The 17,351-nt window shown below is 47.8% G+C and overlaps 1 protein-coding gene and 1 pseudogene across 2 annotated transcripts in view; one reads left to right on the top strand and one right to left on the bottom strand.

Annotated features, from left to right (window-relative positions):
- Positions 1 to 17,351, bottom strand: part of SHROOM2 (shroom family member 2) — a 162,746-nt gene that overhangs the window by 113,131 nt on the left and 32,264 nt on the right. The window lies entirely within an intron of this gene.
- LOC100611584 (eukaryotic translation initiation factor 5-like) lies at positions 16,013 to 17,263 on the top strand (annotated as a pseudogene).

Here is a 17,351-nt window from a genome sequence, read left to right as displayed (position 1 = left end):
AGCAGTGCTGGGCTTCTGCACCCAGTACCCCCCTAGGGCAGGGCAGGTGCTCTCCCAAAGCCTTAAAAGTTTGGTTTTCTAAAATCAGAATCCTCCTGGCCCACGCTGGTGCTAAAAACACAACCCTTCTTTGAGGTATACAATGGTGTATGCTAATGCTGCTTTTCTTCTTCATTTTACTTTTTGTAGCCAGGCCCTGTAAGATGGCATAAGAATTAACGTTTTCCTAAACGCTAGTGCAGCCGCATGGTTTCTCCCCATTGCCCTGCATTCTAATGTGCTTCCAAGGGGATGACGCTGCTGCTGCTCTTGCTTCCTTCCTTAGAACAGCAAGGCTCGAAACATTAAAACTGCTGGACAGGGAGGAGGGAAGAGAGGGAGACAGAGCCCCGGGAATTATTTGCCCCATACACATCTGTCCGTGCATATATTCAACTGGCCCTTTCTTCCTGTGGACTTCTGGTCCTCCAGGCAACTGCAAAGCACAGGTTCTCTGCCCTGCAGGTCTAGTTTCCTGACTCCCAGTTTGAAATGATATGAGGTCACTCTATTTGCAGTCAACACTGTCAGTGTGTTTTTTCCCATCAGTGAGTTGTTCACAAGGTGAACACAATAAAACCTACTTTACATAAAGAAAAAAATTCTTTGTAAGATTCTGGACATCCGAATCAATGAGGATGAACAGGGACTCCCCTGACTGGCACCTTGGGTAGGACACGACAGCACCACCTCCTGATGGAGCGCCACCTGTTTCTGCACAGTGGCAGATGCTGGGTGAAGTTTTAGAACAAAGCCAGCACAAAGCTAAACCATGGGCTCTGCACCAGTAATCAGATCCTGCAGGCACGGGCAGTGCACCTTGCAAACACCCCTCTCTACCTGGCTCAGCTCCCTGACAAGGAAAACCCAAGTGGGAGAATCTCTTGACCCTGGGAGATCAAGGTAAAAGGTGAACCATGATTGTGCCACAGCCTGGGCAACAGTGATATGCTCTTTTTATTTCTTTTCTTTTTTTTTACTTTTTGTGAGATGTTGTCTCAAAGAAAATAAATAAATAAATAAATAAATAAATAAATAAGGTGGAGAAAGAGCACTGGGGAGGAATGGCCAAGAGCACTGATGAGCAACACCAATTTACTTCGCAATGAGCCCATGGCTTCCCCTTGACCTCTTCCAGGTGAAGTTCCACGAGCTGCCTTGGCAACACCTGAGCAAAGCAGTGAGCACCGAGCTCTGCTCCCTGTTTTGGAGGGAGCTCTGCCTCCCTGTCTTGCCGGCTCGGTTCTGCAGGCACCTATACAGCATTTCCCATGCGCACAACATTCTGGAGGACATGCAACACCACACGGAGTGTCTGAGCCTCTCTTTTCTTCCAGCAGATTCCTCCCTCTGGAGGACACCACCTCCTCCTGACAGGCTTCCCCAGCACTCTCCTGGGGCGTGGGACTCAACCCATGCTGGGGACCACGGTCCTGGGATAGGGTGACAGGTCCAGCGCTGCAGCTCTCGGCTCAGCACCAACACCACACTGAGATGGACCCCCGTTTGCTGTGGGGGGCATCGTGCGCACTGGCAGATGTTGAGCAGCATCGCTGCTCTCCACCTACAAAGGCCAGTGGCATCCCCCCATCTTAAGACAACCAAAAATACCTCTGGACATTGCCAAATGTCTGGGGAGCAAAGTCACTCCCAATTGTGAACCACTAGTGTAGATGGGAACCTCAGCGAGGCTTGTCAGGGAGGAACATATCCTTCCTTTGAGTCTGCAGGTCTGTAGAACACAAGCCCAGGGACACATGTGGCCACTGTGGGAAATGTGCTGGAGAACTAGGCCAGCAGGAAGGAGGCCGTCGGATCTCAGTGGGGTGGGACAGGGAGGCACAGTGGGTCCTCCGGCATGCCTGAAGCCCCTCGAGACTTTCTAGCTGGGGAGTTAATGCAGTCCCTCTCCCACGGAAGCTAATGGTCTAGGCTGTATTTCTGTCACTTGCAACCAAAGTAGTTCTGGCTGTCTGGAGTTGTCTGGAATTCTGTTATCATGTGTGCACGTGCATGCGCGCGCACACACACACACACACACACACAGAGTCTACTTGTGTGTCTCTTCATTGTCAGTGGAGTCCTTCAGCGCTCAATGTCCTAGTAACTAAGTGCTTAGTTATGAGGTCCCTAATTAGGAGGTCCAATGCAGGGGTGGGGTAGCTGAAAATGTGTACAGTGATTCATAATATAGTTTTAAACAAAAGTAACCTGCAGAGCAAACATCTCCCAGTATTTTGATTCATTTTCTTCATGATGACCTAGGAGAAGAGAATTTCCAGCACTTTGGGAAAATGTGGAAGTCTGCCTTGGAGAGGAGAGACTGCGGGTCACCACACTAACACAAGAGCCAGAGAGAAAACTGGAAAAAAAGTGTATTCATTTCAACATGGGGCGGTCACAGGTAATAAAACGCCCGCTCCGCAACTGGCAGATTCCCGTTACGGAATGAGGACCAATGTGTTCCCACACACAGACAGTGAAGGGGCTCAGGGATGCTTGCTCTGAGGCTGCGGTTTTGTTCCGTGTGTCATTTCCTAGTCAACAGAGTCCCAGGGCCACCTGCAGTTTTCCTTCTCCACAAGGACGCGAGAAGACATTTGTTAAGTAGAAGTAAAGCACTTTCCATTGTGCCGGCAACTCCTCCTCCCATCTCATCTCCCCTCTGTGACTGCCCAGTCACAGGAAAACCTTTGCATGTGGCCACTTCCTGCTTCAAAAACCAACACAAATAAGTCCTTCCCCTTCCTCTGACCCATTACAAAGTAGATTTCTAGTACTTCCTATACACAAAACAAGAAATATCAAATATCTGAGGTTTTGACCTTGGCCAGAGGAACACCTGGTAGACCAGCAAGCAGGGGCCATCAGAGAAGCCGGCTCAGAGTGAGGTGCACCCGCCCCCCACCCTTACCCCTGCAACCTGCATACACGTTAGTGTTCAACAAGCAAGCCCCAGGACACACTGACCTGCAAGTGAGCTCAGTGGTCAGCTGGGGAGCTCAGCCGGTTCATATGCAGGCTCCTGCTGGTTCGTCTAGTGTGCTGGGGCACTCCCAGCTCTAGCTGTGCCCGCTCCCTATCCCATGTGCCTACTGGGTAAACGGTTTCCTAACTACTAAGCCTGCATGTGCCACATGGTCACATGCATTCTACTTCGAGGGAGCCAGCACACGATTCCAAAAGACTCGACCAAGAGATGGCCACGGGACAGCATCCCTCAGGATTGGGGATTTCCTTTCCACTCCCCACCAACCTAGTCATGCTCCCTGACAAACACAAAGTGCAAGACCAGCAAGGAGGGGTGTGCTGCAGAGGGAGGGGCTCGGCGGGCTAGAGAGACACAGGGTGGGCGTTACCTCCCATAGCAGAACCAAGTCCTGAGGATGGATCCCTGGCCAAGCCCCACTGTGCGGGCCTAAGGAGCTCCCTGCCTCTGGACAGGCACCCCTGGCTCCTCCACGTCTTGCCAAGGTCATCCTGCCTCTTCAAGGACCAGACTCTCTTAAACACCTGAAGCAAACTTCAGCACAAAGAGAACACACGAAAGAAGAAGGTGCGAAGACCTTAACTAAGGTTCCCTAGGGGTCCCAGCCCTAAGGCCAAGGGAAGGATGACACATTAGGGAGAATCTGACAGTGGATAGCAGTGGCTCCTAACTGGCGTGTGCTACAGACTGAATGTGTGTGTTCCCCCACCCACAAAATCCATCTGTTGAAATCCTGATCCTCATGGTGATGGTGTTAGGAGGTGGGGCCTTTGGGAGGTGATTACGTCATGAGGGTGGAGCCTCATGAATGGGATTAGTGCCCTTATTAAAGGGACCCCAGAGAGCTCTGTTGCCCCTTCCACCATGCATGGATACAGCAAGAAGGCACTGTGTGAACCAGGAAGCCCTCACCAGACACTGAATCTGCCACGCCTCGATCTTGGATTTCCAGCCCCCAGAACTGTGAGCAACAAATGTCTGTTGTTTTTGTTTGTTTGTTTGTTTTTGAGATGGAGTTTTGCTCTCGTTGCCCAGGCTGGAGTGCAATGGCATGATCTCAGCTCACCGTAACCTCCGCCTCCCAGGTTCAAGCGATTCTCCTGCCTTAGCCTCCCAAGTAGCTGGGATTACAGGCATGCGCCACCACACCTGGCTAATTTTGTATTTTTAGTAGAGACAGGGTTTCTCCATGTTGGTCAGGCTGGTCTTGAACTCCTGACCTCAGGTGATCCGCCCACCTCAGCCTCCCAAAGTGCTGGGATTACAGGCGTGAGCCACCGTCAACTGGTCTATGGTCTTTTGTTATAGAAACCTGAACAGACCAAGACACAGTGACTGTGGTCCCCATCCCCTAGACACTTGGCAATGTCTAGAAACAGTTTTGGTTGTCCTCATTTGGAGACAGATGCCAAGATGTTGCTAAATATCCTACAATCCACAGAAAAGTCCCCACAGCAAAGAATCATCAAGCCCCAAATGTCGATAGTGCCATGTTGACAAACCACATCTACGGCACTAACCAGCTATTTCGGTTTCCCCTCTGAAACAGTCTTTTCTGACAAAAGTCAGTGTTTTCCTCAGTTCCCCTCCCCACTCTCCTGTGTGTAGTTCCACGGGTTCAGCCTTAAGCCTTCCTCTAACGCACGACAGAATCTGACTTCTCTCGCCTTCTGCCTAAACTCAGAACTCACAGATGCCTCTCGTGAGACCCATGCATTCAACACATGGTGTTAACGTCTGGCCTTTGCCAACAGGCTGGATAGTTATCTAAGAAACTAGGGGTTGTAATCCCAGCACTTTGGGAGGCCGAGATGGGCAGATCACCTGAGGTCCAGGAGTTCGTGACCAGCCTGACCAACATGGAGAAACCCTGTCTCTACTAAAAATACAAAAATATTAGCCGGGCATGGTGGTGCATGCCTGTAATCCCAGCTACTCGGGAGGCTGAGGCAGGAGAATCGCTCGAACCCAAGAGGTGGAGGTTGTGGTGAGCCAAGATCGCGCCATTGCACTCCAGCCTGGGCAACTAGAGTGAAACTCTGTCTCAAAAAAAAAAAAAAGAAAAAAAGAAACCAGGGGTTCACTTGAGACCCTGTAACAGCTAAACTGATCAATTTTCTTAGCCACAAGCTGCTTTCTTCCAGTTTAATCTTTGGGTGAAGGATAAGAATTATCAAGCTCTATGTCGGAAATTCATCAGGATGCCACTTCCAATTCAGCTGACCCCACTTTCCAGACAGATGGCTGTGGCGGATCAGCGACTCTAGGCAGCAAGAAAATTCAGGCCACCATCCAGGCGCCAGCACTCCCCCTGCTCCGTGTACATGGCAAAAAGAGATTCAAGCAGTTAAACTCATAGAACCAGAAAGTGGAATGGAGGCTACCAGGGGCAGAGGGGAGCAGGGAATAGCAACAATACGTATTTCTGCCAGGTGCGGTGGCTCATGCCTGTAATCCCAGCACACATACAAAAAGAAAGAAACGTATTTCTCACAGCCTGGAGCTGGGAAGTCCAAGATCAAGATGGCAACATAATCAGGTTCTGGTGAGGGGTCTCTTCCTGGACTGCAGAAGGCCACCTTCTTACTGTGTGTGAGAGAGGGAGACTTGCAGAGCCCAAGACATGCCAGTGTGAATCTGAAATAATCTAATGTATTTTCTGAAACCATTAGCTAATGATTCTTAAAAAATAAAAATAAAAATAAAAATTAAAAAAACTGGGCCAAAATGCTCTCCTAAAAGCATCAACTGAACCTGAAACCTGAATAATATTGTATTAGATCTGAGCCCTTGGTTTTCTCATCCTGAAAGCATGCATGATAAATAAGCTTTGTACCTACCCCAACTAGACTGTCGTAATGAGCATGTTCAGATCACTCTGCCGCAACCGGCAGGTGTGAGTTCTGTTTTCAATCTGAATCATACTTTCTTCTGGCTTAGAAATACCTTCGCTTGTGAGTCACCTTCAGGCAACCGCAATTTCTCAACTTCCAGATTCACCATCCTTGTTTTCATATATTTAAAAAAATGCCTTGTACTAGGACTGGCTCCCAGTCTCTTGGCCCTAGAATCTCAATGTGTCCCTGCCACCCTAAGGGCTGAAAAGGAATCGGAGTGTGTACGGATCAACAGCGGCCCCCATCATGATTGGGCATCATTGGAACTCCACCTGCAAAGGATGGCTCTGGTCCTTGTCACCACAAACCTCTGGGGTCAGCTCTTAGCCAACAAAGCAATCACACCTACTGCAAGGGCACTGGAAAAGTGGGGTCTCTGACTAGTGCTGCTGGTAACAGCTAGCATGTGTAGACTGGCGACAGCTACTCAGCCCCAGGGGCCAGGTGTGGTGGCTCATGCCTGTAATCTCAGCACTTTGTGAGGCTGAGGTGGGTGCATCACCTGAGGTCAGGAGTTTGAGACCAGCCTGGCTAACATGGTGAAACCCCGCCTCTACTAAAAATACAAAAGTTAGCCGGGGGTGGTGGCGCATGCCTGTAGTCCCAGCTACTCAGGAGGCTGAGGCAGGAGAATCACTTGAACCTGGGAGGTGAAGGTTGCAGTGAGCCAAAATTGTGCCACTATACTCCAGCCTGGGCAACAGAGAGAGAATCCGTTTAAAAAACAAAAACAAAAACAAAAACAAACAACCCCAGGAAGCATTACCTTCCCAACTTCAGATATGTGAAAATTGTGCTCAAAGGTTTTAAATCCAAAGTCAATCAACACAAAGGATTAGCATCTGGTTTACTAACTCAAAGACAGTGCTATGGTCCTTACGCTACACCCTGCTGAGGTATCATTTGCCTGTTCAAAATAGAAATAACCGTTGCTTGCCATTTGTAAAATTGTATGTGTGGATGAAGAGACAGATAGACAGATATAGACAGACAGGAAAGCTGGGCACAGTGGCTCACACCTGTGATCCCAGCACTTTGGGAGGCAAGGCTGGAGGATCACTTGAGCCCAGGAATTCGAGACCAGCCTGGGCAACATAGTGAGACCCCATCTCTACAAAAAAAAAATAACATTAACTGGGAATGGTAGCATGCACCTATAGTCCCAGCTACCAGGGAGGCTCAGGTGGGAGAGTTAGAGGTTGCAGTGAGTTAACATCATGCCACTGGTCTCCAGCCTGGGTAAGGCTTACTCTGACAGAGCAATACTCTGTCACTAAAGCAACAATAATAATAATAATAAGAACAATAACTTCTTCCCTGGAACACATATGAGGAACGGATAAGAGAAAGTCTATCAGGCTGAGGTTCCCAAGCACCAGCCTATGATCAGAAGCCTCCTTCGAGAAGGCCCTTGATATGGTTTGGTTCTGTGTCCCCACCCAAATCTCATCTTGAATCGTAATTCTCATAATCCCCATGTGTCAAGGGAGGGACCAGGTAGAAGGTGATTGGATAATGGGGGCATTCCCCCGCCATGCGGTTCTTGTGATAGTGAGTTCTCACAAGATCTGATGGTTTTATAAGGCAGTTTTCCCTGCTCTTGCCTGCTCTCTCTCGACTGCTGCCACGTAAGATGTGCGTATTCCCCTTCCACCATGATCGTAAGTTTCCTGAGGCCTTCCCGGCCAAGTGAAACTGTGAGTCAATTAAGCCTCTTTATAAATTACCCAGTCTTAGGTAATTCTTTATAGCAGTGTGAAACCCTGCCCTTAAAGGGCAGGACTGGGGCAGGACCTGAGCCTCTGCATTTTGGACAAGCTCCCAGAGGAAGCTGATGCTGCTGATGGGAAGAGCACTCTTAGAGAAGCCCTGCTGGAAAGCATTTAGCCTGGCACCTGCTAGGTCCTTCACTAGTACCCCATACAATGCAGCCCAACCACCCCGACCCGGAAGGACCCTATTCTCTCAGCGGAGGAAGGCCTCCTCCCTCCTCCTTGCTCCACCTCCCCACACAGCAGCACCACTTACTTTCCCAGAACTGCTTGGGTCTATTGGTCTCCCTGCTCCCCAAGGCAGGAGAGTGCATTCCATACTCCCTGGAGCTCCTTCTGCTTGAAAATCCCTCGGCCCCAGCCTCAGCACAGACTACACCTTTTCCCTTCCTGTGACACCTTGGCCACCAGAGCCTGACCAAAGGTTGACGTGCTCCCTTGCCTCAAACCAAAGAGAACCAATGTGGCCCCCTCGAGCTCAGAAAACACACCCATTCATTAAACTCAGGCAGGCCCCTGGCCGGGGGGACTCAATGTTCACCGTGAGCTTTGCAGAGAATGCTTGGTGCCTGTCTGTTAACCTGCCAACAAGAGTCAAGGCTAGCTGGGCGTGGTGGCTCATGCCTGTAATCCCACCACTCTGGGAGGCTGAGATGGGAAGATCAGTTGAACCTGGGTGGTTGAGGCTGCAGTGAGCCCAGATCACGTCACTGCACTCCAGCCTGCGTGACACAATAAGACCCTGTCTCAAAAAAAAAAAAAAAAAAAAAAAAAAAAAAGAAAAAGAAAAATGTCAAGGCTAACATGTAAGACCATAACCCTCCATCTGGGCTACACTGGACACTCCTGGTGTTCTTCAGAATCACCAATACCTGCCCCTGCCCCTCCATCTCCTGACTAACTGGCCTGGGGTACAGCCTGGCCATCAATAGCGCTTCGCAGCTCCCCCAGGGAGCACAGCCAAGGTTTCACCACTGTACTGGAGGAATGGAGTCATCCCCCTTCTTTTATTTAACTGAATACACAGTAACATTTCCAAGGGTCTGTTTTCACCCTGGCCTTAAAAGCTGACCAGAGGCCCAAAGACTCAACATTCTCTACCACTGTCCACCTTTCAAAAGCGTTTGAGCCTTGGTGCATTTTCCCAAATCTTGTTCATTCTTTGAAAGATGAGAATGTACATAGTAATCTTTTCTTTTCTTATTGTTTTTCTTTTTCTTTTTTATGGAGACAGGGTAGCTCTCTGTCGCCCTGGACGGAGTGCAGAGGCACAATCACGGCTCACTGCAGCCTTGACTTCCCTGGGCTCAAGTGATCCTCCCACCTCAGCTTCCCAAGCACCTAGGACTACAGGCGTGCACCACCACACCCAGCTACATCTTCTGTATTTTTTTGTAGAGATGGGGTCTCACCATATTGCCCAGACTGCTCTTGAACCCCTGAGCTCAAGCGATCCTCTCGGCTCAGCCTCCCAAAGCACTGGGATTACAGGAGTGAGCCACCACATCCAGCCTCTTTTGTTACTGTTTTTAAATGATGGATAAGAGCTGAAGATAAAGTTATTCTTAGAAATAGAGATTTAAAAAAAAAGGAAAATGATACCTGTCAAAAAAAGAAAAAGGTTATTTAGAATACAATTTAGATGTTCCAATAAACTTCTAATATTCAGAAGTCTCCCACCTGTGTCATCCGAGCCCAGCAGTGAGGCGTGGAGGCCAGGTTATGCATGAAGAGCACAACTTCGGATGACCACAGACCCGCTTGCAAATTCCAATGTGCAAAAACAAGGCAAGGGGAAGAAAGTGACAAAGGTCATGATGGCATAACACATTCACTGAGAACCAGAACTGGACAGGGCGGTGAGACATTAGCCCCCAAAGAACCTGGCCCACCTCAGGCAAGCCATGGAGTTGCTACCGTGAGAGGCACATGCACCCACCCTGGGTGGGGACTATCACATTTGTAGGAGGCGGAGGCCCAGGCAGGCTTGCTCCCAACTGTGGCCACAGGTGGAGTCACCCAGAGGGCTTCAGACACACACAGAGGTTCTGTGGGAACACACACGGTTGTGTGTCGTGTTGGGTGCCCAGAAGCACAGCAGGCTACAGATCCACTGGCTTGCATTCCAATACCCAGGACTCCCCTCTAGCTTTCCACCCTCATTCTTCCCAGGGAGCTCCAGAAACTGGCTAAGAAAGGGTCAGACAGCGTCAAACAAGCAACTCAAATGTGCAGCCAGGGTCCACAAGGCTGTGGGAGGGAAGCAGCTACTATCTTCCTCACTGAAACACAAACATACACCCACATATGGAACCATAAATGCAGCTCGAGCACTCAGCGTCCAATTAACAACTCAATGCCAGGGAATGCCCATTTCCCAAGGGCCGTGCAGACTGTCCTTGACACTCAAGTTCCTGGAGAATGAGCTACAGACAAGATTGCATCTTTATCAGTGTGGATGTAAACATGCGAAGAGGAGGGGAAGTTACAATGTCACTTTCTCTAAAATGCCAGTTCATTAATTTTGTCAGCCCCAACTGAATTTATAGAACAAAATACCAAAACAGACTCCCACCATGTTGTGAGAACCCAAAGTCTTACAAGTTAAAATGTCATGCTGTCGTGGGATTATTGGTTCAAATATTGCTTTTGTGAAGCAAGGAGTAAGCAACATAGTAAACAGGGCCTCTACTAGGGAGACAGTCCTGGTGCAATAACCCCAGTGCAGGAAGCTAGCTGGAAACACATTCTTCGTGATCCCTTTCATTTTTGTCCAACAACAGTCTATTACTTTTCCTTTAATATTGAGCTGCAAAGAGAATTTTTTAACCACTTAAGCTATTCCAAGCACATATTATTCCATAACCTTTGTATTTTGATATTTAGGGAGATTTTTCCAAAGCTTCCAATGTAAGAAGAATGACCTTTCATCCAGGAGAAATATTTCCTGGCTTATTCCACTACATCTGAAAACAAGATAAGTAGAAGGGAAACTGCTTTGCTCTTTCATGAAAGCAAACCCAGCACCCCTGCCACCCCCTCCACAATCCCGAGGCCATCTCGAGATGGGGGTCCCAGGGAGAAGGCCGCCCAAGTGTCCCGCAGGAGATGGCTGGGAACATTCCTCTCTCCCTACCCTTGCCAGGTACTCAACCATAAGTGAACGTCCTGATGGTGAAAACAGCCGTGTGAAACTGCCCAGCCCAGCTAAGACCCTGCACAGTTCAAAAGGGCACAACGGTTGTGTGCCGGTTGTGTGTCGTGTCAGGCTCCCAGAAGCACAGCGGGCCACAGATCCACTGGCTTGCATTCCAATACCCAGAACGCCCCTCCAGCTTTCCACCCTCATTCTTCCCAGGGAGCTCCGGAAACCAGCTAAGAAAAGTTCAAGCAATTGCTTTGGTCCAAATGACTTATTTCTTTGTGGGGAGGGGAGGGAGAGGGGCAAAATCTATGGAATGGAAGATTTCTAGGTTTATGCATTCCAGCTTACATATTCTCTTCTCTTACTAGAAATCCATGATCTTTTATTGTATTTTATTCTATTTATTTATTTATTTATTTATTTATTTATTTTTGAGACGGAGTTTCAGCTCTTGTCTCCCAGGCTGGAGTGCAATGGTGCGATCTCCGCTCACTGCAACCTCCGCCTCCCAGGTTCAAGAGTTTCTCCTGCCTCAGCCTCCTGAGTAGCTGGGATTATAGGCATTTGCCACCATGCCCAGCTTTTTTTTTTTTTTTTTTTTTTTTTTTGTATTTTTAGTAGAGGCGAGGTTTCTCCATGTTGGCCCGGCTGGTCTCGAACTCCTGACCTCAGGTGATCCACCCGCCCTGGCCTCCCAAAGTGCCGGGATTACAGGCGTGAGCCATAGCACCCAGCCGACCTTAATTTTTAAGCTGTTGTTTAAACTAAAAAGATTTGGGGGAAAACCTGGAATGTAAACGAGCCTCATTCACTTCATACCCAAATGTTATTTCTTGGGACGCTGCAGTGGCTCACGCCTGTAATCCCAGCACTTTGGAAGGCCAAGGCAGGAGGATACTTTGAGCCAGGAGACCAGCCTGGGAAACATGGCAAAACCTTGTCTCTACAAAAAATTTTAAAATTAGCTGGGCGTGGTAGTACATGCCTATAGTCCCAGCTCCTCAGCAGGGAGGATCACTTGAGCCTGGGAGGTGGAGGTTGCAGTGAGCTGTGATTGTGCCACTGCATTCCAGCCTGGGCAAACGAGCAAGACCCTGTCTCAAAAAGAAAAAAAAAGAAAAAAGAAAAAAAAATGTTGTTTCTCCATGTAAATCTGAAGCATAATTCCATGATTATTACCAAAAACAAAGCAAAAAGCAAAAATGACTTCGTATAGATCCTGCCTCTTCCTGGTAGAAGTAACTACTACCTGATTCTGTTTTCCTAGCACACTATACAATTTTACATGCAGTGAAGACATAACTACAAAAATAAGATCTATTTATGGTGACCATTCAAATAAAATCTTATGTTTAAGAATAACATGAAATTGGCAGAGACAAGATCACTTGAGGCCAGGAGTTCCACACCAGCCTGGGCAACATAGCAAGACCTTGTCTCTACTAAAAATCAAAAAATTAGCTAGGCATGGTGACACAAGCCTTTAGTCCCAGCTACTTGGGAGGCTGAGGCAGGAGGATAGCTTAAGCCTGGGAGTTTAAGGCTGCGGTGACCAATGATCATGCCACTGTACTCCAGTTTGAGCAAGAGTGAGACCCTGTCTCTAAAAATATGAAGAAGAAGAAGAAGAGGAAGAAGAGGAAGAGGAAGAAGAAGAAGAAGAAGAAGAATTCTTATTCTCAAAATTGAGTTTTTCCAACAAATTGCTTCATTTCCTGCACAAGCAGTTAGGACAGCGCATTGAAGACCCCCGCTGCCAGTGTTTGCTGGGAGTCCTCAGAGAAGGGACAGAGCCCCAGGGAGGTCTGCTCCTGCCCGGAGGCACTGAGCACTCCTCCTCCTCCTCCTGGCACTAAGCAAGCATGTTGAAGCAGCCTAGCCACACCTGGGCAGAGAGGAGCTGGTCTGCACCAGATTTGGCCATTCCCTCCGCAGAGCTTTCTGGAGCTGCCACCTGCCTGGCACTGAGCACAGATCCAGGAGCCAGGACTCCCAGGACTGATCCCTGCTCAGCCCTCGCCTCCCCCAGGCAGATGGGATGGAGGGAGGGAGAGGCAAGCAGTCATGCACAGATGCACACCTGTGTTCAGGCACCAGGATTCTCCATCCCTGCACCAGATGCGGATACTGTGCCGTGGTGGTACCACTCACATCCCTTAACTTTTCTCTATCACTGCTGGTAGCACAAGGCTTCCTAATTCCTCCCTGTAACTCCTGTACCCATTTGCCCTTCTATTACAAGTGGTCTTTGCCACCACACCCTGCTTAAAAGTCTTCCATGGCTCCCACTGCCCTGGAGCAAGGCCCTGGCTCCTGCCCACCTCCCCCACTGCAGCCTCCTCCCCCCTTCCCCTAACCTGCAGGCTGCCACTAGCTCCCCAGCCCAGGGGGCCTTCCAGCTACATGCCCTGGAGGAACACCATGTGAGTTTCTCCCTCAATCGGGGTTCACTCACTCAGAGGTGAGGCTCCTTAAACAACACACACTCTTTCCCAGGCCTGTCTGCTCCTGGGTCAGATCCAGCACCAAAAATCACAGCTTAGTGATGATCCCTGTGACACGAATTCAGGGCCACTGAAGAAGTGCCCCAGGATGGGCTCTAACAGGGGCCTTCAGGGTCAGCCTCCTCTCAGTGAGGTCTCTACAATTCAAGAATAAGGCTGAACACACACTTCGACCCATTTCCTTTTTTTAAATAACTGCTTTCTTGAGTATAACTCACATACAATAAAATTTACCTCTTTAAAGTATAGAATCAAAGGGTTTTTAGTATATTCACAGAGTTGTGCAACCACCACTCTCTAAGTCCAGAACATTTTCATCACCCCAACAGAAACCCCATGCCTGCTGGCAGACCCTCCCCTCTGCACTCCGCCCCTGGTAACCACCATTTTGCTGCCTTTGCATATTCAAGCACTTGAAGCATTTGCATATTCAAGATATTTGATACCAATGGATCATACAGTATATTTCTCAACCCGTTTTCACTTCAAATACTAAATAAAAGTTAGCAAATGTGGTAGCAAATGTGGTGGGGTGCAATATTTATTACAACCAACAGGCTTTAAAATTTCAGAAATTCCTGGGTTTCAAAACACGCATTACATGTAGGAGAAAAGAAATAAATCCACCTTCCCAGACCAGGTACCAGGGGCAGAGTTCACAATAAGCTAACAAAAAGCCACAACTGCTCCCATTTTCCACATTTACCCCCTCCTTCTTGCAAAGTACCCCAAGCAAGCTCAGGCTGTAGTTTGAAAAACTTCCCTGACGCCTCCCCCACGTCCTCTACTGGTTCAGAGAAGTGCTGCTTTAGAAACTGGTTCTGATTTCAGTGTGTATAAAACCATCTGAGCCAGTTGTTAAAATTCAGGTCCCTGGGTCCCAGCAACCGTGATTCCGAGGTTTTGCACATGCTAATTAGAATGCAAATGGAAGACAGGCCACATCTCTGTAGAGCAGTTGTACAGAGAACTGCTCTGCTGTGTGGAGCCAGCATTAGCATCACCCAGATGATTCCTAACTTCTGGTTTGGGGTTCAGTAGGTCTAGAGTGGGGTCCAAGAATTTTCATCCCTACCAAGTTCCCAGGGGATACTGATGCTGCTGGTCTGGGAACCACACTTTGAAAACCACTGCTTACCAAGGACAGCAAGCCCCAGCCAGGATGCCAATTACTGCTCAATGCCTGCTTTTGTAAATAAAGATTTATTGGCACACAATCCTTTCATTTACATACTGTCTACAGCAGCGTTCATGCTATACAGCACAGAGGAGTAATTTGGCCCACAGAGCCAAAAATATTTACTCTCTGGCCCTTTACAGAAGTCTGCTGGCCTCTAGTTTGCAGAGGATCATCTAAACATTAGAAATATCCTGACCATGTCTATTGTCAAATTGAGACTTCTGGTACTTCATACAGATTTCAGAGAATGGAGGACGTGGAATTTTATTAAAACCTAAGGATTTTTTCAAAAGAAAAAGGAAGGCCAGGTACAGTGGCACACACCAGTAATCCTAGCAATTTGGGAGACCAAGGCAGGAGGATCACTTGAGCCCAGGAGTTTGAGACCAGCCTGGGCAACATGGTGAGAACTCATCTCTAAAAAAAACCTTCTTAATTAGCAGGGCACGGTGGTGCACCTGTAGTCCCAGCTACTTGGGAGGGCTGAGGTGGGAGGATTGCTTAAGCCCGGGAATTGAAGACTGCAGTGAGCTATGATTGTACCACTGCACTCCAGCCTGGGTGACAGAGCAAGACTCTGTCTATTTAAAAAAGGGTGGGGGAGGAATGCAGGCTGCTTCTAGAAGCTGGAAGCTGGCTGTGGCTGGAGCAAAGAGGGTGGGAAAGGATGGAGGGAGGGCCACATGTTGAAGACCCAGTTACAGAAGCCTCTGTGGGCCATAGGATGGTGCCAGCTTCAGTCGACATATGATGAGACTCTACTGGACAACTCTTCATATTTACAAAAAAAAAAAAAAAACTGCAATAAAATAAATCTTGAAGCTCGAAAAACATAATCTGAAAAAAAAAAAAAAATTTAAAGGTGGAGGGAGCCAGGCATGGTGGCTCATGCCTGTAATCCCAACACTTTGGGAGGCCTAGGCAGGCAGATCACTTGAGGTCAGGAGTTCAAGACCAGCCTGGACAACATAGTGAAACCCCATCTCTACTAAAAATAAAAATTAAAAAAATTAGCTGGGTGTGGTGGCAGGTGCCTGTAGTCCCAGCTACTCAGGAGGCTGAGGCAGGAGAATCTCTTGAACCCAGGTGGCAGAAGTTGCAGTGAGCCAAGATCACGCCACTGCACTCCAGCCTGGGCAACAGAGCGAGACTCCCTCTCAAGAAAAAAAAAAAAAAAAAAAGATAAACTGGCAGGGTGGACTCAACGTGATGCCTGCTAGGAGCAAGGTGACAGGGAAGCATGAAGGACAGCGCTTTTCAAGCGTGGGAGAGCAGGGAGGCCTTCACCAGAAGAGCTGTTGCGCAGCCATTAGTACCTGTATTGGGGAAACATAGCGTACAAGCAAGACGCTTACAGCCTCAGTGGTGAAAATGTTTTCACATTAGAGACCGAGAACTTTTGCAGTTGTTTATGTCATCCCTTCTTCTCCAGACAGAAGATATAAAAAAGCTGCAATCAAAGATCTCTTCATCTTATTGATAAAGCCACCAATAAGCCAAAATGTCTGTCAACGTCAACCCCGGCATGTCAGACCAGTTCTATTACAAGATGCCCTGTCTGATTGCCAAGGTTGAGGGCAAAGGAAATGGAATCAAGACAGTTATAGTCAACATGACTGACACTGCAAAGGCGCTTAATTGGCCTCCAAGGTATCCCACCAAATATTTTGGTGGGATACATTGTTACATTGTGAATGGATCTCAGGAGGCCAATAAGCTGCAAGACATATTGGATGGACTCATTAAAAAATTTGTTCTCTGTCCTGAATGTGAGAATCCTGAAACAGATATGCATGTCAAGCCAAAGCAGCAAACAATAGGTAATTCTTATAAAGCCTGTGGCTATCGAGGCATGCTTGACACACATCATAAACTCTGCACATTCATTCTCAAAAACCCACCTGAGAACAGTGACAGTGGTACAGGAAAGAAAGAAAAGGAAAAGAAAAATATAAAGGGCAAAGACAAGGAAAATGGCTCCGTATCCAGCAGTGAGACACCACCACCAAAGAAATTAGCCCTCCTCCACATACAGTGGAAGAAGAGGAGGATGACTGGGGGGAAGATACAACTGAGGAAGCTCAAAGGTGCAGAATGGATGAAATCAGTGATCATGCAAAAGTTCTGATACTCCATGATGATTTGGAAAAAACAGTCGAGGAGCGGGCCAACATCCTGTTTGATTTTGGAAGAAAAAGAAAGAAGAGGGTACCATTGATTTATGTGACAAAGAAATTGTTACTGAAGCAGAAGGACTGGATGTTAAAGCCTTGGGCCCTCTTGTTCTGACTGCAGTTCTTTTTAAAGAGGAGATTAGAGAACACATAAGAAATACAGGCACCATTTCTTATGATTTTGTCACAACAACAAAAAAGCTCAATGGTACCTTCTTCATGGCTTTACGTGTGGGGTAGCAATGCACCAAGCTCAGCTTATCTCTAAGATTCCAAATATCTTGAAGGAGATGTATGATGTAGATTTTTTAGAAGAAGAGGTCGTCATCAGCTGGTCGGAAAAAGGCCTTTAAGAAACATGTCTCAAAAGAACTTGCCAAAGAGATTCGTGTCAAAGTAGAACCATTTATAAAATGAAGGAGGCAGAGGAAGAATCTTCTGGTGGTGAAGAAGATGAAGATGAGAACATTGAGGTGGTGTATTAGAAGACTGCCAGTGTACCTAAAGTTGAAACTGTAAAGTCCAACAACAAGGATGATGACATTGATATTGATGCCATTTAATGGGATGGATACAATCTAGCTTAACATTGTAATGCTGCAAATTCTTCTCCGTTACCAGCCAGCACAACATGTATGCGCAAAAGCTAAA

The sequence above is a fragment of the Pan troglodytes genome, chromosome X (assembly GCF_028858775.2).
Source record: "Pan troglodytes isolate AG18354 chromosome X, NHGRI_mPanTro3-v2.0_pri, whole genome shotgun sequence".
In the NCBI taxonomy this organism is placed as follows: Eukaryota; Metazoa; Chordata; class Mammalia; order Primates; family Hominidae; genus Pan; species Pan troglodytes.
This window is presented reverse-complemented; position numbering and strand designations above follow the sequence as displayed.